The 18,791-nt window shown below is 51.7% G+C and overlaps 1 protein-coding gene across 2 annotated transcripts in view; it reads left to right on the top strand.

Annotated features, from left to right (window-relative positions):
- LOC138527333 (receptor-interacting serine/threonine-protein kinase 4-like) overlaps positions 1-10,642 on the top strand; it is a 437,375-nt gene extending 426,733 nt beyond the window's left edge. The window contains exon 9 of one of the 2 annotated variants that reach the window (XM_069638392.1): positions 10,529-10,642. The gene's annotated coding sequence lies outside the window, so the exon portion shown is untranslated. The remainder of the gene's footprint in view (positions 1-10,528) is intronic. The other variant, XM_069638389.1, reaches the window with a different exon arrangement.
- Positions 10,643-18,791: the final 8,149 nt, after the last annotated feature.

The following is an 18,791-nucleotide window of genomic DNA, read 5'->3' as shown; positions in this document are numbered from 1 at the left end:
TTCATGAAATACTTCCTTTCCCACGAAGAACAAAAAATAGAAGTTCACCTGTTAACTATCACAGGTACCAAAGGTTCAAAGTAGTTCAGAAAACCACGTGCATGATTGCACATGACAGTGTACACGCAGCCAGGACAGCCGCGCTTGGAGACAGCATTTCCGCATGGAGATTTGGCACGCGAACAGGATACACACAGCCCAGGACAGCCGCGCTTGAAGACAGTGTCCGCGTGTGGAGATTTGGCATGCGAACAGGATACACGCAGCCCAGGACAGCCGCGCTTGAAGACAGCATCCGCGTGTGGAGATTTGGCACGCGAACAGGATACACGCAGCCCAGGACAGCCGCGCTTGAAGACAGCGTCCGCGTGGAGATTTGGGACGTGAACAGGATACACACAGCCCAGGACAGCCGCGCTTGCAGACAGCGTCCGCATGGAGATTTGGCACGCAAACAGGATACACGCAGCCCAGGACAGCTGCGCTTGGAGACAGTGTCCGCGTGGAGATTTGGCACGCAAACAGGATGCACGGCTCCAGGAATTAGCGTGTGGCGGAAAACACGCTACAAAAAGCTAAAGAAGTTGCTGAAGAGAATGCGAGGACACAGGTCCAGAGTTCAGCTACAAAACGCCAAAAACTGAATTAATCAGAAGCAGCGATCGACGTTTCCACGCTGCTTATGTACGTACTGCTGTGACACACGTGACAGAACTAAGTCACGTGAATTTAACGACGTGAAAAATGCAGACGTCGTTTTCCTGGCAATGCATCGAACAACCTCCATTTCGAATAGAACGGTCTAGCGGTTCTATGGGCGTAACTCATTTTGTATGGAGAGGTTGTTCCTGGTCCAGAGATATGTCCAGCAGGCATGACAGATGCAGCCCTTGCGGAAGGAACCAAAAAGCTACGGAGCGTAGGAAAACGACTTCTGACAGGAAGCCACCAACAAACCAGGAAACGTTCCGAGTCGTAACAGCATGTAGAACCAAAGACAACAGGGCAATCTGTAAGCAGTCCGAGTGGAAGGCAAAGTCGAAAACCAGGAAAACACGTTGGAAGGTTGAAGAAGGAAATTAGCTCGGGAGCTAAACACGTAAGGGTATGTGTAGACTACAATTAGCAGCACCGAGCCCCGAGAGGGACCAGGTTAAGAAGGCAAGGGGCGGAGCATCTGTGTACACGTTGTGCGTAATGAGCGTGTCAGCTGACATGGCCGATACCGATGCCGGCGTCCATACAGTCCCCATGGAAACCGATAACGCTGCCACACCGATGTCTTTCCCCGGACTGTGTGAGCCGGTGTAAATGCTGAGGGAGATTGGCGAGAGCAGCGCTGCCCGAAGCGTAACAGCATCCACCCCCAAAGATGCCGGCAACCCCTGGGAGGCATGGAACTCCCTAAGAAGATCATGACGGTGCAAATTGTCAACGGGTTCCCAAGTCCAATCCTCGGGACCAAAACACTTCCAGTCAACCAGATAAAAAGCAGTACCTCTAGTTATTCTACAATCCAGGATGCATGACACGTCATACTCCTCCTCGCCATCCACCAACACAGGAGGTGGATGGGCCGATAAACGCCGAAGGAGGACAGGGTTTGAATAAGGATACATGGAAGACAGGATGGATATGCCATGACTTTGGCAAAGCCAACTTAACAGCGACAGGGTTGATCATAGAGATGATGAGAAAAGGACCCACAAATCGTTGCAGCAAAGAGCTTTTACCTGCTATTCACAGGTTCCGTGAAGACAACCAAACTCTTATACCGACCCGATAGTCGGGGCCAGGCACACAGCGAGCATCCGCAGTCCTCTTGGCATGCTCTTGGGCCCGGAGCAGATGGCAACGGACGTCCCGGTGCAACTGGTCCAGATCACGAACACAATCCGAAGCAGCTGGATTAGTTGTAGGCAAGGACGGGTCGAGAGGCAAGGAGCGTGGATGACACCCATATAGGGCAAAAAATGGTGACACTCCTGTGGCTGAATGCATCGAGTTGTTATAAGCGAATTTCGCTTGGGGTAAGGCAGTAAACCAAGATTGCTGAAACTGAAGACACAGACAACGCAAATATTGTTCTATAGTAGCGTTTGCCCTTTCAGTCTGACCGTCCGTCTGAGGATGATACGACGAGGAGTATCTGTCGTCGATGCCAAAAGAAGTAGTGAGTGCCCTCCAGAAACAGGATGTGAACTGCATCCCCCGATCAGACACGATGATGGACGGCAATCCGAAAAACCTGAAAACGTTAGCCATGAACAACCTGGCCAACTGAGGAGCGGAAGGCAAACCTGCACAGGGCACAAAAATGGCATATTTGGTAAAGTAGTCAATCAGTACCCAAATGGTATCATGTCCACTCACTTCAGGTAGATTGACTATAAAATCCATTGAGACCATGTGCCAAGGTTTGTAAGGGACCGGTAGTGGACGTAATAAGCCTACGGGTTTAGATCTGGAAGTTTTGCATTGTGCACATATTGCACAGGAGGAAACATAGTCTTTGACATCCCAAGACATGTTAGACCACCAGGCCCAGCGACGTAAGGCCTCTACCGTCTTCTTGTGGCCGGGATGTGCCGCGATGACAGAGTCATGAGACCACTGTAAGGCCAAGGTACGGACATGACCTGGTGGTATGAAGATGCGTCCTTGTATGAATGGGAGACCCTGAACCATGTCTAGGTTTAGATCAATGACTTCCGTAGGATGAGTAGAAACCCAATTCTCAATGAAAGAACGTAGTGAGGGTTGCACAGCACACCCACAGATAACATTGTTAGGTAGCAGTGGAAGGGGTTCCATCTTTGACGGCCGCTCCCCAGCATGAAGGCGAGATAGAGCATCAGCAGACACCTCAGCCTTGGCAGGACGATAGGTAATAAGAAAATCGTACTGCGAAAAGAACAGATGCCAACGGGACTGCCTGGCAGTTAGGCATTTCATGGTCTTAAAAGCGAGTAGGCTCCTGTGATCAGAATAAACCGTGACAGGATGGCGAGCCCCTAATAAATGATGCCTCGACTCAGAAAAGGCGTCCCGGATGGCCAAGAGTTCACGTTCAGTGATTGAATAGTTATTTTCATAGGTTGTAAGTTTACGAGAAAAGAAAGCAGTGGGGTGTATTTCACCAGTAAGGGGACACTCCTGTGACAGGACGGCGCCAATAGCAAAACCAGAAGCGTCGGCTTCCACATAAAATGGTAGCTCTGGATCGGGATGTTTTAGAACAGGAGCTGATGTAAACGCCAATTATAGTTGTTCAAATAAATCTTGAGCCGCCTTGGACCAGACATATGGAACCTTAGCACTGGTCAAGGAGGTGAGAGGCGCAGAAAGCCCCGAAAACCCATTTATGAAACGCTGATAAAAATTGGCGAATCCCAAAAATGATTGGCGTGATTTCACTGTTTTCGGGGTTGGCCATTCCAAAATAGCCCTCACTTTGGATTTGCTCATGCGAACTCCCTGATTAGTCAGATCATATCCAAAGAACTCAACCTCCGGGGTGTGAAAAATACATTTCTCAATTTTCACGTACAACTGATTGTCCCGCAAACGCTGAATTACAGTTCTGATATGTTGGATATGTTCTGGAAGTGTCCTGGAATAGATCAGAATGTCATCTAAATAGACAACGACATACTGGTCCAATACATCATGAAAAAGATCATTCATAAAAGCCTGAAAAGTGGCTGGGGCATTGCAGAGACCAAACGGCATTACCAGGTATTCATAGAGACCATAGCGTGTCTTAAATGCGGTTTTCCACTTATCTCCCGCTCGCATGTGTACCAAACTGTATGCTCCTCGGAGATCCAGTTTCGTAAATATTTGGGAAGAACCTAATTGGTCGAGAAGGACCGATATTAACTGGAGAGGATACGGATTTTTAATGGTCACAGCATTCAAGGCACGATAGTCTATGCAAGGGCGAAGATCGCCTTCTTTTTTGGGGACAAAAAAAAGTGGAGATGCCGCTGGTGATTTTGATGGATGGATGAAACCCATCACAAGTGCTTTGTCGATGTACTCCTTTAACACTTGGTCCTCTTTGACTATTAGCGAATACACCCTGCCGGTAGGTGTCTTAGCCCCTGGTATCAGATCTATTGGACAATCATAGACCCGGTGAGGCGGAAGGGTCTCTGCCACACCCTTGTTGAAAACTTCTGAATAATCCATATATTCAGCCGGAACCGAGGGTAGCGCAGTGGCAGAGACAGCTCCTGTATGCAAGGAGGAAACAAGCGCTTGAGTTGGACTACTCTGATTGATAGTATGCAAGGAAGTGCATGACGTATTGCATACAGAGGACGGAAACTGTACCAGTTGGGAGGACCAGTCGATGGCGGGATTGTGGTATTGAAGCCACGGAATGCCCAAAATGACTTTGGAAGCAGGCGCCTTGATAACGTCAAAGGATATCTCCTCAGTATGACCTTCTTTAGTGGACATGATCAGCGGTATCGTCTGGTGGGTAACCATTCCGGAAACCAAGGTAGATCCATCAACGGCATTCACAATTTCAGGTTGCTTTTTGGGGATTAACGGAACCCTTGATACATATGCAAAACACTGGTCAATGTAATTGCCTGTGGCTCCAGAATCATTAATGGCATTTCCCTCAAATGTTTCTTCATGGGCTACTGAAAAGGTAACAGGAAGATGAACCAACTGGAATTGGCCAAGTTTACAAGAGCCCTTGTTTGAATCTCCCGACATAGGAACTCCTTCTACTGTCAGGATTTGGCATTTCCCACCTTTCTTTTGGGCTTTTTGGGACATTCAGGCAACAAATGATCAGCTGCCCCACAATACATACAAAGATTGTGGGATCGGCGGTGTTCACGTTGAGCCGGAGTTAATGGGCTTCTCACCGCGCCGATCTGCATAGGCTCAGGGATCGGCAGTTGTGCGGGGGTATCGGAGGCTACCGACATGAGAGGAGGCGACCTCTTTTCCCCACGACATTCGGCCTTTCGAGCGTCTATTTGGAGGACTAAATCGAGGAGTTCACTGAAAGCGGTAGGAACCACAGGAACCGTGGATAGTATGTCTTTCAGTTCCTCAGAAAGGCCCTGGTAAAATACTGCAGCTTTCTTCTCTTCTGGCCAGTCCGTCTCCGCTGCCAGCTGATTGAATCTAGCTAAATAAGCCAATAGGGAGGTGTTCCCCTGCCTATGTTTAAGGAGCTCAAGATCTGTGGCTTGGGTGGTATATCTAGTGTCAAACACCTTGCTCATGATTGAAAGGAGAGCGTCACAATTGTATAACACATGGCTGTTGGATTCCAGCAATGGATTAGCCCATGCTGCGGCATTACCCCCTAAGTGGGATAAGACAAAAGCTGCCTTAGTGGTGGAGGTAGGAAAGGACGTAGGGCGGCATAGAAAATGCAGCTTAGACTGATTTATAAACGTCCTATACTGTTTTGGATCGCCTAGAAAGTGTTCTGGAGGGGCCAAAGGAAACTGAGTAGTAAGCATCACAGGAACTGGTTCTGAATTGGGCACAGGAAACCCAGATCCCGAAGCCATAGCTCCAGCTCCTGCCTGAGATGCTGGTGAGGTCACTAGAGACTGAATTGCATCCATGCGTTGACGCAAGGCCACCTGAGCTGTGGTTAATTCAGAACGGAGCTCAGTGACCATTTGCACTATTTGTGCTAATGCGTCTGTTGTCTTTGTAGACATTTCTAAGGCTGCTAATTCTGTTACTCACTACACCAAGGATCGGAAATTTGGAACCGGACCTCGAAGACAGAAGTGGTGGAATTCTCAGAGCAACCAGTCTCAACCTCAGCTACCCTGATTTCAGTGAATCAGGCTTCCTCAAGAAGAGGGGCTCTTTTCTATGATGTATCCCTCTGCTGTGTTGATAAGACAGACAGAGGTATCAATCAAATAAAAGAGCGGGGTAAACACACACCGCTAGACCAACAGCTGAAAAGAAACCACAGAAAGGGTTATACGCGGTACAGATAAGAATAGCAATTGTAGGACAATCAACAATTCATGAATACCTGAATAACAAGTTGGTTGGAGTAGCAGAGTATGTACAGAGCCTAGAAGGACAATGCAAAAGACAATAAGGAACTAGCTTAACTGACTTAAGGACTCCCCTTGAACCTTAGAGAATGCACAACTAACCTGGAAGGAGATGGTTAAGGAGCAAAAAGGGAAATCCTGCTGGAAAGGACACAACGACAGGAGAAAATAATAAACAGGGAAGTTAGTGAGGGAGGATACACCCGAACGGCCCGAGGGACGCACTAGGTACGGGTTGGTGCAAGTGACTGGAAAGCGTCCTGAACTGAACTTGTAAGATAAGAGTACAAATCCAGCACAATGTCCAAGGTAACGTGTAGATTTATTCACAGCGAGGGTAGGCAGTGTTTATCCAAGAACAAACAATCACAGGAAGCAATGAGCACGGTTTCAAATGAAGGAACACTTACTGAAGGCAGGGGTGACCGCTCCGATACAGCCCTTGCGGAAGGAACCAAAAAGCTACAGAGCGTAGGAAAACGACTTCTGACAGGAAGCCGCCAACAATCCAGGAAACGTTCCGAGTCGTAACAGCGTGTAGAACCAAAGACAACAGGGCAATCCGTAAGCAGTCCGAGTGGAAGGCAAAGTCGAAAACCAGGAAAACACGTTGGAAGGTTGAAGAAGGAAATTAGCTTGGGGGCTAAACACGTAAGGGTACGTGTAGACTACAATTAGCAGCACCGAGCCCCGAGAGGAACCGGGTTAAGAAGGCAAGGGGCGGAGCATAGGTGTACCCGTTGTGCGTAATGAGCGTGTCAGCTGACACGGCCGATACCGATGCCGGTGTCCATACAGTCTCCATGGAAACCGATAATGCTGCCACACCGATGTCTTTGCCCAGACTGTATGAGCCGGTGTAAATGCTGAGGGAGATTGGAGAGAGCAGCGCTGCCGAAGCGTAACACCAGCGATTCCACAGGCGTCTGCCCACCCGGCGCATGACACAGTGCGCCTCATTACAACTCAGGCGTTAAGGGTTAACGCCACCGTTAACCCTTAACGCCTGATTCGGATTTTAACGCCTGCTTTTAGCTTTTAGCAGGCGTTAAAATCCATGGCGCTAACCTGCCATGGTGCTAATTACGCCGCCGTAATTTACGGCGGCGTAATTAGCGCCTTCCCCACTCCCATTATGCCCTATGGGGCAAAAATGGGAATGGGGAAGGGAAAATGGGAAATGGGGATTTACCGCCCCACTCACCTTGGAATGGGGCGGTAAATCCGCCATCCACCATGGTGTAAACTGAGTTTACACCATGGTGGTAAAGTTGGTGCACTTAGCACCAAGGTTGTAATGAGGCCCAGTGTCCCAAAAGAAAAGTTCTGAGTTATTTCCAGCTCATACTTATTCGTCATCTTCTCCTCCTTACATATCAAAAGGTTCACCACAATGTTCAAGTTACAATTTGTTGGATTCATGGTTATATAGTTCCACACCTTTTCAAATGTCAGGATATTCTTCTCCAAGTTCAATACAGTTTCTTGGCAGCAAGTCTCAGCGTTCCCTTCCCCAAGTTCAATAGCAAGATGTCACAAAAGGGAGTATCTTGAAGCTTTGTCTTTCTGTTCAATCCCAATAGTTCTTCATGGCTCAAGGCTCCCTTCCGCATGCCTTACATGCATCAATAGTATCGTACCTTATTAGCATAAAGGGGTCCTCTGGTCTTGACGTAGTTTTTGGACCACACTGTCCACCCAATACAGGTCACGCAACCAGGAACCTTGACTTCTCTTTTAGCAGTTCAATATTCAACATATAGAGATTCTCTGGTTTTAGCGCAGTTGTTGGATCACACGATCTACCTATTACAGGTCTTGCAACAAGGCATCCTAGGTTCTCCATGGGCAGCTTCAACATCAATTAGTATCGCAGATTGGCCTTCAACTCTGCAATCAGAGTCCTTCATTTGATTTAGTTTCCTACTTTCTTCCAGTACATGATTAACCATTAACAGTCCCTGTTTTCATTCAGATCGGTATTCAGTATTAGCAATTAATGCTTCACGTGCAACCTGCCTTTAGCTCCTTCATTTAACTTCACCATTCCAATTGTAACGCAAGTATTTATTCCCTCAGTGCTGTTTGCAACTTGTGTAACCCGCCTGGTGCAGCTCGGTCTCTGGGTTGCTTCCCCAGCACTCGCTGGTTGTAAGCGCCTTCCTCCGGCGGTACTCTCTGGCTTCTGCTTCAGCTTCAGCGAGCCCTGCTTGGGTAAGCATAGGAGTTTGTTCAACGAAAGCAGCTTCAATGTCTTGCAAGGACGGATGTAGCATCCTTGGCGTGTGTGCCCCGCCACAGCTCCTTTTGCTCCCACTTCATGTGGGAGGCTTCCTTCTACATAAGGGAAGCTTCCCTTCATTTGGGGAGGCCGGTCGGAGTCTCTTCTCATTCTTGGTCCCACCACAGCTGCCTCGGTGATTCCCTGGGTTTCACAGCAATCTCCATCCAGGTTTCCCAGGTCTTTCTCTTTTGCTCCTGCATAGCTTTGCCTTTTATACACCTGAGGTCCAACAATGGGCTGCAGGTGTATTCATCAGTCCCTTCTGCCTGACTCTGATTAAGAGGCCATGCCTGACCTTTATACCTTTCATGCATCTTCTTTGTCCCAGTCCCTAAGTAGTGAAAGTGAATGGTCTTTATTTCTCTCAGTCTCAGTACCAGAGTGGAGAGAGTGTATGGGGTTCATGAATCTGAGCTGTCTCTTCCCCTCGTCTCAGTACCATGTCAGGTGTCCCAAGAGATGAAAGAAGGGAAGTTGACCTACAGTAATCCATAAAGGTTGGTGGAGGGATACATTGGTTGACATTAGGATAAGGGGGATACTATGCCTCACCTGAAGGCACCCAACTCGCAATCCCCAAGGACTCTCAACCAAGGTGATCCTCTCTCGCTTGTCCCCCCCCCAGGGTCAGGATCCAAAAGCAATGGCCTTTCCCTGGCCACCCGCATAGAAGATCCTAGGGGAGGAGGAGTGAGAATACCCTCAGGTTTTTCACAGCTACCAGGACTCTTTGAACTCCCTCACTTCACACCAACTTCCTCGTACCATCACCAGGCTGGATGGCTGACGATGCAAAACAGGGCCAAATTTAAATGTCTTCTCCTAGTTCACAAATCTATCCATAGTAAGGCACCACTGTATCTATCCTCCTCTATCCAACTCTACAACCCTTCTCGTAATCTCTGCTCTACCTCCTCGACTAGCCTTGCGGCTCCTCACCCTTTCTGTGCCTCTGCTTGCTTCCACTCTTTCTCTCTTCTTGCTCCACTTGCATGGAGTTTTTGTTATCCAGTGTTTATAACGAAATAGAAATAACGACACACTTTTTAAACGACACCTAAATAACAACAAAAACTCAAATTTTAAAGAAAAGTATATATGCCGGTGGGGGTAAGTGATTAAAAGGGTTGGGGTAATTGGGGGAAGCTAAAAAGGCAGTAGAAATAGAGGTGTTGGGGGGACACCCCCAAATAAAAAACATTAAAATCGACTTGTTTTGTTATTCAGGTGTAATTTTAAAAGGCATGGAACCAGAATGTTCTTCACCCGGACATCCGAGAAGCAGCCGACACAGATTTTTTCAAAACCAGACTAAAAGCTTACCTCCTCGCCTTCGAGTTACCCTCTTAACCTACCTCTTATCTGCCTGATAGGTAACATGTTTCCCTCACCACTAACCTGCCTCTGTCTCTCACTTCCTCTGCCCCCACACTAGCACTTCACCCTTCATGGTCACGTCCCGAGCACAGACGGCCGTACTGCCTACCTGCACTTAGAAATGTCCAATGTTGGTTGTCCTTAATATATGTATGTCCACTTATGTATTGTCCCCAGTGACTGTTGCATTTACTCCCCTCCACAATGTGGTCAGAATGTCCCTCAAGCTCGCCCCATTATAAGAGGCTCCCGTCAAATCTGATTTCATATCTATTGTACATTCTTTTGTGATCAAAAGAGCATTTTTCCTCCCGTATATACATAAATAAGTAAATAAACAATGCAGGACAGGGCATGTTCTGATCCTTTCGTATGTTTTTGTTTTAGTTGTTGTCCCTGTTGTATTTCTATCCCCGGGAAGGGTAGAGCTTCTTTTTTCACATTTTTTGGCCCTTTAACGAGGGGTATTAACCTATTTGACCTAAAACAATTGACCTAATGACCAATTTGGTCGGAATTGTGCATTTTCGGAAACCGAGCATCTAAAAAAGGGCCTCCTATGTCTGCACTATTGTCAAATGCCCGATTTTGTGTAGATTGACCAAATGGAATCTAATGCACAAAGAAATGCATTAAACAAATACACACAGGAATACTTTGCATTAGTGTCATTGCTCTTTGCACCCATAGGTCCAATTCAAGAGCAAACTCAAATGCATGCATGTTTCAGATAAATGCTGATTCTATGAAGTTGAACACATATTGCGTGATATGGAAAGTAAAATGTCTTTTATTTTTCCCTAAACAGCTCAAACTGACTGTGAAAATTATGCAATTGCTACTTTGTCCTGCCAATGATATTCTAGAGGGAAGACGACCGACACGCCAGTGGCCCAGCCTCCATGATCGCTGGAAGGAGGGTGTGCATGCAGCTGTGTCCATTATGCAGACACGCCAGCGGCCCCAGCCTCCATGATCGCTTGGAGGAGGGTGTGCATGCAGCTGTGTCCATTATGCAGGCACGCCAGCGGCCCCAGCCTCCATGATCGCTGGAAGGAGGGTGTGCATGCAGCTGTGTCCATTATGCAGACACGCCAGCGGCCCCAGCCTCCATGATCGCTGGAAGGAGGGTGTGCATGCAGCTGTGTGTCCATTATGCAGACACGCCAGCGGCCCCAGCCTCCATGATTGCTGGAAGGAGGGTGTGCATGCAGCTGTGTCCATTATGCAGACACGCCAGCGGCCCCAGCCTCCATGATCACTGGAAGGAGGGTGTCCATGCAGCTGTGCGTCCATTATGCAGACACGCCAGCGGCCCCAGCCTCCATGATCGCTGGAAAAAGGGTGTGCATGCAGCTGTGTCCATTATGCAGACACGCCAGCGGCCCCAGCCTCCATGATCGCTGGAAGGAGGGTGTGCATGCAGCTGTGTCCATTATGCAGACATGCCAGTGGCCCAGCCTCCATGATCGCTGGAAGGAGGGTGTCCATGCAGCTGTGCGTCCATTATGCAGACAGCCAGCGGCCCCAGCCTCCATGATCGCTGGAAGGAGGGTGTGCATGCAGCTGTGTCCATTATGCAGACACGCCAGTGGCCCAGCCTCCATGATCGCTGGAAGGAGGGTGTGCATGCAGCTGTGTCCATTATGCAGACACGCCAGAAGCCCCAGCCTCCATGATCGCTGGAAGAAGGGTGTGCATGCAGCGGTGTGTCCATTATGCAGACACGCCAGTGCAGACACGCCAGCGGCCCCAGCCTCCATGATCGCTGGAAGGAGGTTGTGCATGCAACTGTGTCCATTATGCAGACACGCCAGTGGCCCAGCCTCCATGATCGCTGGAAGGAGGGTGTGCATGCAGCTGTGTCCATTATGCAGACACGCCAGCGGCCCCAGCCTCGATGATCGCTGGAAGAAGGGTGTGCATGCAGCTGTGTGTCCATTATGCAGACATGCCAGCGGCCCCAGCCTCCATGATTGCTGGAAGGAGGGTGTGCATGCAGCTGTGTCCATTATGCAGACACGCCAGCGGCCCCAGCCTCCATGATTGCTGGAAGGAGGGTGTGCATGCAGCTGTGTCCATTATGCAGACACGCCAGCGGCCCCAGCCTCCATGATCACTGGAAGGAGGGTGTGCATGCAGCTGTGTCCATTATGCAGACACGCCAGTGGCCCAGCCTCCATGATCGCTGGAAGGAGGGTGTTCATGCAGCTGTGCGTCCATTATGCAGACACGCCAGCGGCCCTAGCTTCCATGATCGCTGGAAGGAGGGTGTGCATGCAGCTGTGTCCATTATGCAGACACACCAGCGGCCCCAGCCTCCATGATCGCTGGAAGGAGGGTGTGCATGCAGCTGTGTCCATTATGCAGACATGCCAGTGGCCCAGCCTCCATGATCGCTGGAAGGAGGGTGTCCATGCAGCTGTGCGTCCATTATGCAGACACGCCAGCGGCCCCAGCCTCCATGATCGCTGGAAGCAGGGTGTGCATGCAGCTGTGTCCATTATGCAGACACGCCAGCGGCCCCAGCCTCCATGATCGCTGGAAGAAGGGTGTGCATGCAGCGGTGTGTCCATTATGCAGACACGCCAGCGGCCCCAGCCTCCATGATCGCTGGAAGAAGGGTGTGCATGCAGCGGTGTGTCCATTATGCAGACACGCCAGCGGCCCCAGCCTCCATGATCGCTGGAAGGAGGTTGTGCATGCAGCTGTGTCCATTATGCAGACACGCCAGCGGCCCAGCCTCCATGATCGCTGGAAGGAGGGTGTGCATGCAGCTGTGTCCATTATGCAGACACGCCAGCGGCCCCAGCCTCCATGATCGCTGGAAGAAGGGTGTGCATGCAGCTGTGTCCATTATGCAGACATGCCAGTGGCCCAGCCTCCATGATCGCTGGAAGGAGGGTGTCCATGCAGCTGTGCGTCCATTATGCAGACACGCCAGCGGCCCCAGCCTCCATGATCGCTGGAAGCAGGGTGTGCATGCAGCTGTGTCCATTATGCAGACACGCCAGTGGCCCAGCCTCCATGATCGCTGGAAGGAGGGTGTGCATGCAGCTGTGTCCATTATGCAGACACGCCAGCGGCCCCAGCCTCCATGTTCGCTGGAAGAAGGGTGTGCATGCAGCTGTGTCCATTATGCAGACATGCCAGTGGCCCAGCCTCCATGATCGCTGGAAGGAGGGTGTCCATGCAGCTGTGCGTCCATTATGCAGACACGCCAGCGGCCCCAGCCTCCATGATCGCTGGAAGCAGGGTGTGCATGCAGCTGTGTCCATTATGCAGACACGCCAGTGGCCCAGCCTCCATGATCGCTGGAAGGAGGGTGTGCATGCAGCTGTGTCCATTATGCAGACACGCCAGCGGGCCCAGCCTCCATGATCGCTGGAAGGAGGTTGTGCATGCAGCTGTGTCCATTATGCAGACATGCCAGTGGCCCAGCCTCCATGATCGCTGGGAGGAGGGTGTCCATGCAGCTGTGCGTCCATTATGCAGACACGCAGGTGGCAAAGCTGCAGGATGAGATGCATTATGTAGGATTTTAGTAGAGCTGGAAAGAGTGTAAGAAGCACACATGTAAGACAATGCAACCGTGTTCCTAAATATACTAAGGAATACATGATTTGTGGTATTATGAATAGCTGGGGGGTTGCCCTGTGGTGGGAGCTGCGCTCGCAAAGGACGCTAAGGAATGAGGGCAGTGCCACAGCGCCCAGAGGGGACAGAAATGCACGCTTGCTAATAAGACCTTCCTTCTGGGTCACAGTTTTCAATGTGTCTGCTATTTCTCATAAAGCAATGATCCCGTTCCATGCAAAGTGTACACTGAACACTTGATGCTTAATGGATGAATTTGAACTGGTTTAAAACATTACACATGTAGGTCGTGGTAAAGTGACGCACACAGATGCTTGCACAAGACAGTCACATTTAGGGGGTAATTCATAGAATTCAGCGCACAAGTGGCGCACGCGGCTGGCGCACAGTGTGCGCGTGCGAATCTCTGCGCCAGCCGCGTGCACTAAAATCCATTTCCGCGCACAGCGTATTCATGGATTTTAGCTACCAAAACCAGCCGTGGCGCACAGTGGCGCAGCAACCCTGCAGCAGCGCCAGTAACGCCTCCAAGAACGCCCCTCGCGCAAGGAAAAGCCATCAAAATCCCCAATCCAGCACAAAGGGCTGCGCTAACCCTGTACCAGTATACAGGGCTGCCACACAGCACACGGCAAGTGGGGAACGTGTATTACTGCAGTTCGCGGGAAGTCTCACATGCGATAGGCCCTGTGCGAGTGGGGTACGTGTATTCCTGGGGTGTGCGGGAGGTTTCACACGCGATCGGAGCGGGGTACGTGTAAATCAGGAGTGTGCGGGAAGTTCCACACGCGATTGGCCATGTACGAGTGGGGTACATGTGTTCCTGGGGTGCGCGGGAAGTTTCACACGCGATAGGCCCTGTGCGAGTGGGGTACGTGTATTCCTGGTGTGCGAGGGAAGTTTAACACGCGATAGGCCCTGTGCGAGTGGGGTGCGTGTATTCCTGGGGTGCGCGGGAAGTTTCACATGCGATCGGAGTGGGGTACGTGTAATTTGGGGGTGCGCGGGAAGTTCCACACGTGATTGGCCCTGTGCGAGTGGGGTACGTGTATTCCTGGGGTGCGCGGGAAGTTTCATACGCGATCGGAGCGGGGTACGTGTAAATCGGGGGTGCGCGGGAAGTTCCACACGCGATTGGCCCTGTGCGAGTGGGGTACGTGTATTCCTGGGGTGCGCGGGAGGTTTCACACGCGATAGGCCCTGTGTGAGTGGGGTATGTGTATTCCTGGGGTGCGCGGGAAGTTTCACACGCGATGGGAGCGGGGTACGTGTAAATCGGGGGTGCATGGGAAGATCCACACGCGATTGGCCCTGTGCGAGTGGGGTACGTGTATTCCTGGGGTGCGGGGTAAGTGTAAATCGGGGGTGCGCGGGAAGTTCCACATGCAATTGGCCCTGTGCGAGTGGGGTACGTGTATTCCTAGGGTACGCGGGAAGTTTCACACGCGATAGGCCCTGTGCGAGTGGGGTACGTGTATTCCTGGGGTGCGCAGGAAGTTTCACACGCGATCGGAGCGGGGTACGTGTAAATTGGGGGTGCGCGGGAAGTTTCACACGTGATTTTGCTGTCAGAGCTGGGTACGTGAATTTCGGGGGTACCCGTGAATTGGCAGTGTGGGTCCTCCCAGGTGTTCCCTCTAAACCCTCCACGCCCCTGCAGGCAGCCCACACCACAGGGGACTACCCTGCACCCCTGGTCATGTCCTGCAGGCAGCCCATCCACCATGGGCATGCCCCCTAGACAAGCCACATGTCACCTTGCACTACTGATCACCAACTCATGTCCCCAAGTACCCCCAGCAGTCAGGGGCACCTGCCAGCAGGCCCCCAATCATGTCCCCCAGCACCCCCACCCTCCAGCAGTCAGGGGCACCTGCCAGCAGGCCCCCCACTCATGTCCCCCAGCACCCCCACTCCCCAGCAGTCAGGGTCACCTGCCAGCAGGCCCCCACTCATGTCCCCCAGCACCCCCCACACCCTAGCAGTCAGGGGCACCTGCCAGCAGGCCCCCACTCATGTCCCACTCATGTCCCCCTGCAACCCCACCCCCAGCAGTCAGGGGGCACCTGCCAGCAGGCCCCTACTCATGTCCCCCAGCACCCCCACCCCCCAGCAGTCAGGGTCACCTGCCAGCAGGCCCCCACTCATGTCCCACACATGTCCCCCAGCACCCTCACGCCCCAGCAGTCAGGGTCACCTGCCAGCAGGCCCCCACTCATGTCCCCCAGCACCCCCCCCACCAGTCAGGGTCACCTGCCAGCAGGCCCCCACTCATGTCCCCCTGCCCCCATGTCATGACGATCCTCAATCATGGGCCTAATGGCCAGCCACATCACACCCCATGCCACCCCAGCCCAAAGACCCAACCAAGTATTGCATCCACCCACATAGAAATGCCCATTACATGATACAACCCGAATGGCAAGTATGTAAATGAACACATGTCCGTCACACACACACAATGGGTGCAAGTGAATGTGAAAACCCACATCATGACATGCATGAAATCAATGAGAGAATACCAGACACCGAAGTATGAAACAAAAATGTATTGAATCCAAAATGAATGTGATGAAAAGAAAACACACAATAATGTGAAGAAGAAATAAAACGCAGCATGTCCAGAAAATAATCAAAAATATGAAATCAGAATCTAAAGAAATCCAAATGAAAATGTGTCCAAAGTCTCAGTCCAACAAAGCAAATCCAAGGGAAAAAAATAAGTGAAATCCATTGCTCCATGGTGAAATGAAAAGAAAAAAAAGAAAATCCACTGTTACAAATCACCAATCCAGGGTCCATTAGCCCAACAAATGAAATGAAACCTACAAAAAAGACTACCTAATAAAGAACTATATACAAAAACGTGGTGCATTGTCCAATCGCCCCAAAATAAACAAAAACAGAAAGGAAACCTAACACTATCTAACTATTTACAATGGCAGCAGGCTAGTCCGACGGCTCACTTATTGATGTCCCGGGCCAGGGCGTCATCGAACTCCCACTCAATGTCCTGGAGGCGGTCCTCTTCCATGGCCCTGAGGGTTCGCAGGGACGACGACATGTTCACCTCCAACTCCCTGCGAATTGCCTCGAGGCACTCGGCCCGCCTCAGGGCCCTCTGCATGGAGTTCTCCGCCCTGACCATTGTGAGCCGTGCCTCTTCCGCCTGCTGCCACTCCGCATCTATGGCGTGGCCCAACTGCTGCCACACGGAAGACACTTGAAATCCGGAGTCCTCCCGCCCTATGGCCGATGCCTGCCCCTCCGATGTTGAAGGCCCCGAGCCATCATTTCTCCCACCATGTTGCTGCTGCTGTGCCTGTGCCTGCGCCCTGGCTCTTGTTGCCTGCACGTCCTCCTCCGGCTGCGGTGCAGATGTCGTGGTGGCCACCCCTGCTGGACGTCCGACTCCCGACTGTGGCAGGGATGTGTCCTCCACCAGCCTGGCCGCTGGGTCTGGGGCAGCTCCACAGGGTACCCAGGTGACACATGGGTGGGAAGATGGGATGGAGGACGACTGGCGCGTAGGGGGTTCAGGTGAGGAGGGGGTCGCAAGAAGGTCCAGCACACGGAGGAATCCAGCACCGGTGACCCGTCCCAGTAGGTCAACATGGTCAAAGAGGCATGCGAGACGACGTGCAGTCTCTCCACGAAAAGACTGCAGGTCACCTCGCATGTCCCGTTGAAGCAACTCTATCCCACCCAGGATAGGCTCAACACGGTCCCGGATAGCCACGTCTGCAGGGAGAGGAAGGCCAGTTGTTGTACGCTCATCCCCTCCCTGAAAACGGGTCTGGACGTAGGCATCCCTGCTGGTGCCAGATGATGCAGTGACAGGATCAGGGACAGGATTACACACAGGCACCTCCGCGGCGGCCTGTGTTGCCTCCTGTCGCAGCCCCTGCACTGCACCACTAGCACCAGTGGAATCCCCACCTCCAGACCCCGTGTGTGTCCCTTCTGCTGCCTCCTCCTCCACCAAACCCCCCACCAACCTGGATGACTCCGTGCCATCTTCCTCCGTTGGACCCTGTGGGGTCTCAGCTGCCCCTTCTGCTGCCGAGGAGTCCACCTCCGACCTCTGCCTCTTGGAGCTACCCTCGGCAGCTGCGGCCTGGGACACGGCACCAGACTCCTCACTCCCCGAAGAGATGACAATCTGGGAAGGGAGCCGGGCCTTGCGTTTCTGGCTGGGGGTGCGATCCCTGCCGCTGTGCTCCACAGCAACCTCTCCGCCCTCTTCATGAGTTGACGCTGCAGACAAGGAGAGATAAAACACAGACGTCAGTGCACTGTACAATGGACTGATACACACATGACAGTTGCACTTGAGTGGCAGTGTCAAACTTCAGACATGGCATCACACGCCACGACACACATGTAATTTCAACTCACACACATGAGCATTTCCACAGCAATATTGTACCAGGCAACAACATCCATACACATAAAACAGCATGAACAGCCGAAGGTGAGCTTGACATTACATGAAAAACAGGGAGTGTACTAGACACGCACACACGCCACCACACTTACATGCATGTCTACATCTCCTCCAACTGTCCCAGTGATGCGATCGCCATACATGTCACATCTGGCATTCAGCCTTCTACATATCAGTGTCACGTGCATCCATGTTGCATCACAGTTGCACACTTGTCAAATACACACACATGCACATGTACACAGTGCCAATACATGCAGCAGGAACCACCATCCATGTGTGACACCACAACCATGCCAACGTACATACACAGAAATTCAAACATGTGTGCTACCACACCTGCATTTTTGCACAGCATGCTTACCAACACATACACCATCGATGTGTCTCACACCTAAGAGGACTCACATGTGGCAGCCTCACGCCCCTGTTCATACACATCCCTACATGGCCCTACGAAAACACATGTGCAACCTGCACACTACTGGCACACCGCCACACGCATAGCGTCCAATCAGTATGCATGTACACTTACCGCTCAACTCCAGACGGGTCTGCCTCTCAAGGACCTGGACGTGGAGCGCTGGGCATATGTGTTCCAGGACCCTCATCTGGTGGTCGGACAGGTGGCCCCGGCGCCCCTTGGCATCCGCTGCCTTCAAAAGGCACCGGGCCTTGTTGAGGGTCCTGGACCTGAAGTCCTCCCAGCGCTTCTTGACATGGCGTAAGTCGCGGACTGCCACCCCCTCCGCGTTGATGGCAGTCACGATGTCCATCCAGATCCTGGTCCGTCCTTCATTGTTGGCGCGCGAACCTCCAAAGAGGGCATCATACTGCCCCAGGACTTGCTCCACCAGGGCACCAACTTCCCTGGCACTGAAGCTGGTGGCCCTCTGCCTCTCTGGCTGGGGGTTGCCAGTGGTGCCAGATGGTGTTGTGCCCGACATGGCAACCCCAGAGACAGGAGTGGGTGGGCAACTGGGTCCTGGGGCTGGGCTGTGGAGCGATGGTATCCCAGTAGGGAGTC

The sequence above is a fragment of the Ambystoma mexicanum genome, chromosome 14 (genome assembly GCF_040938575.1).
Source record: "Ambystoma mexicanum isolate Mex_15411 chromosome 14, UKY_AmexF1_1, whole genome shotgun sequence".
Lineage (NCBI taxonomy): Eukaryota > Metazoa > Chordata > Amphibia > Caudata > Ambystomatidae > Ambystoma > Ambystoma mexicanum.
The sequence above is the reverse complement of the archived record's forward strand: the minus strand, read 5'-3'. Positions and strand labels throughout refer to the sequence as shown.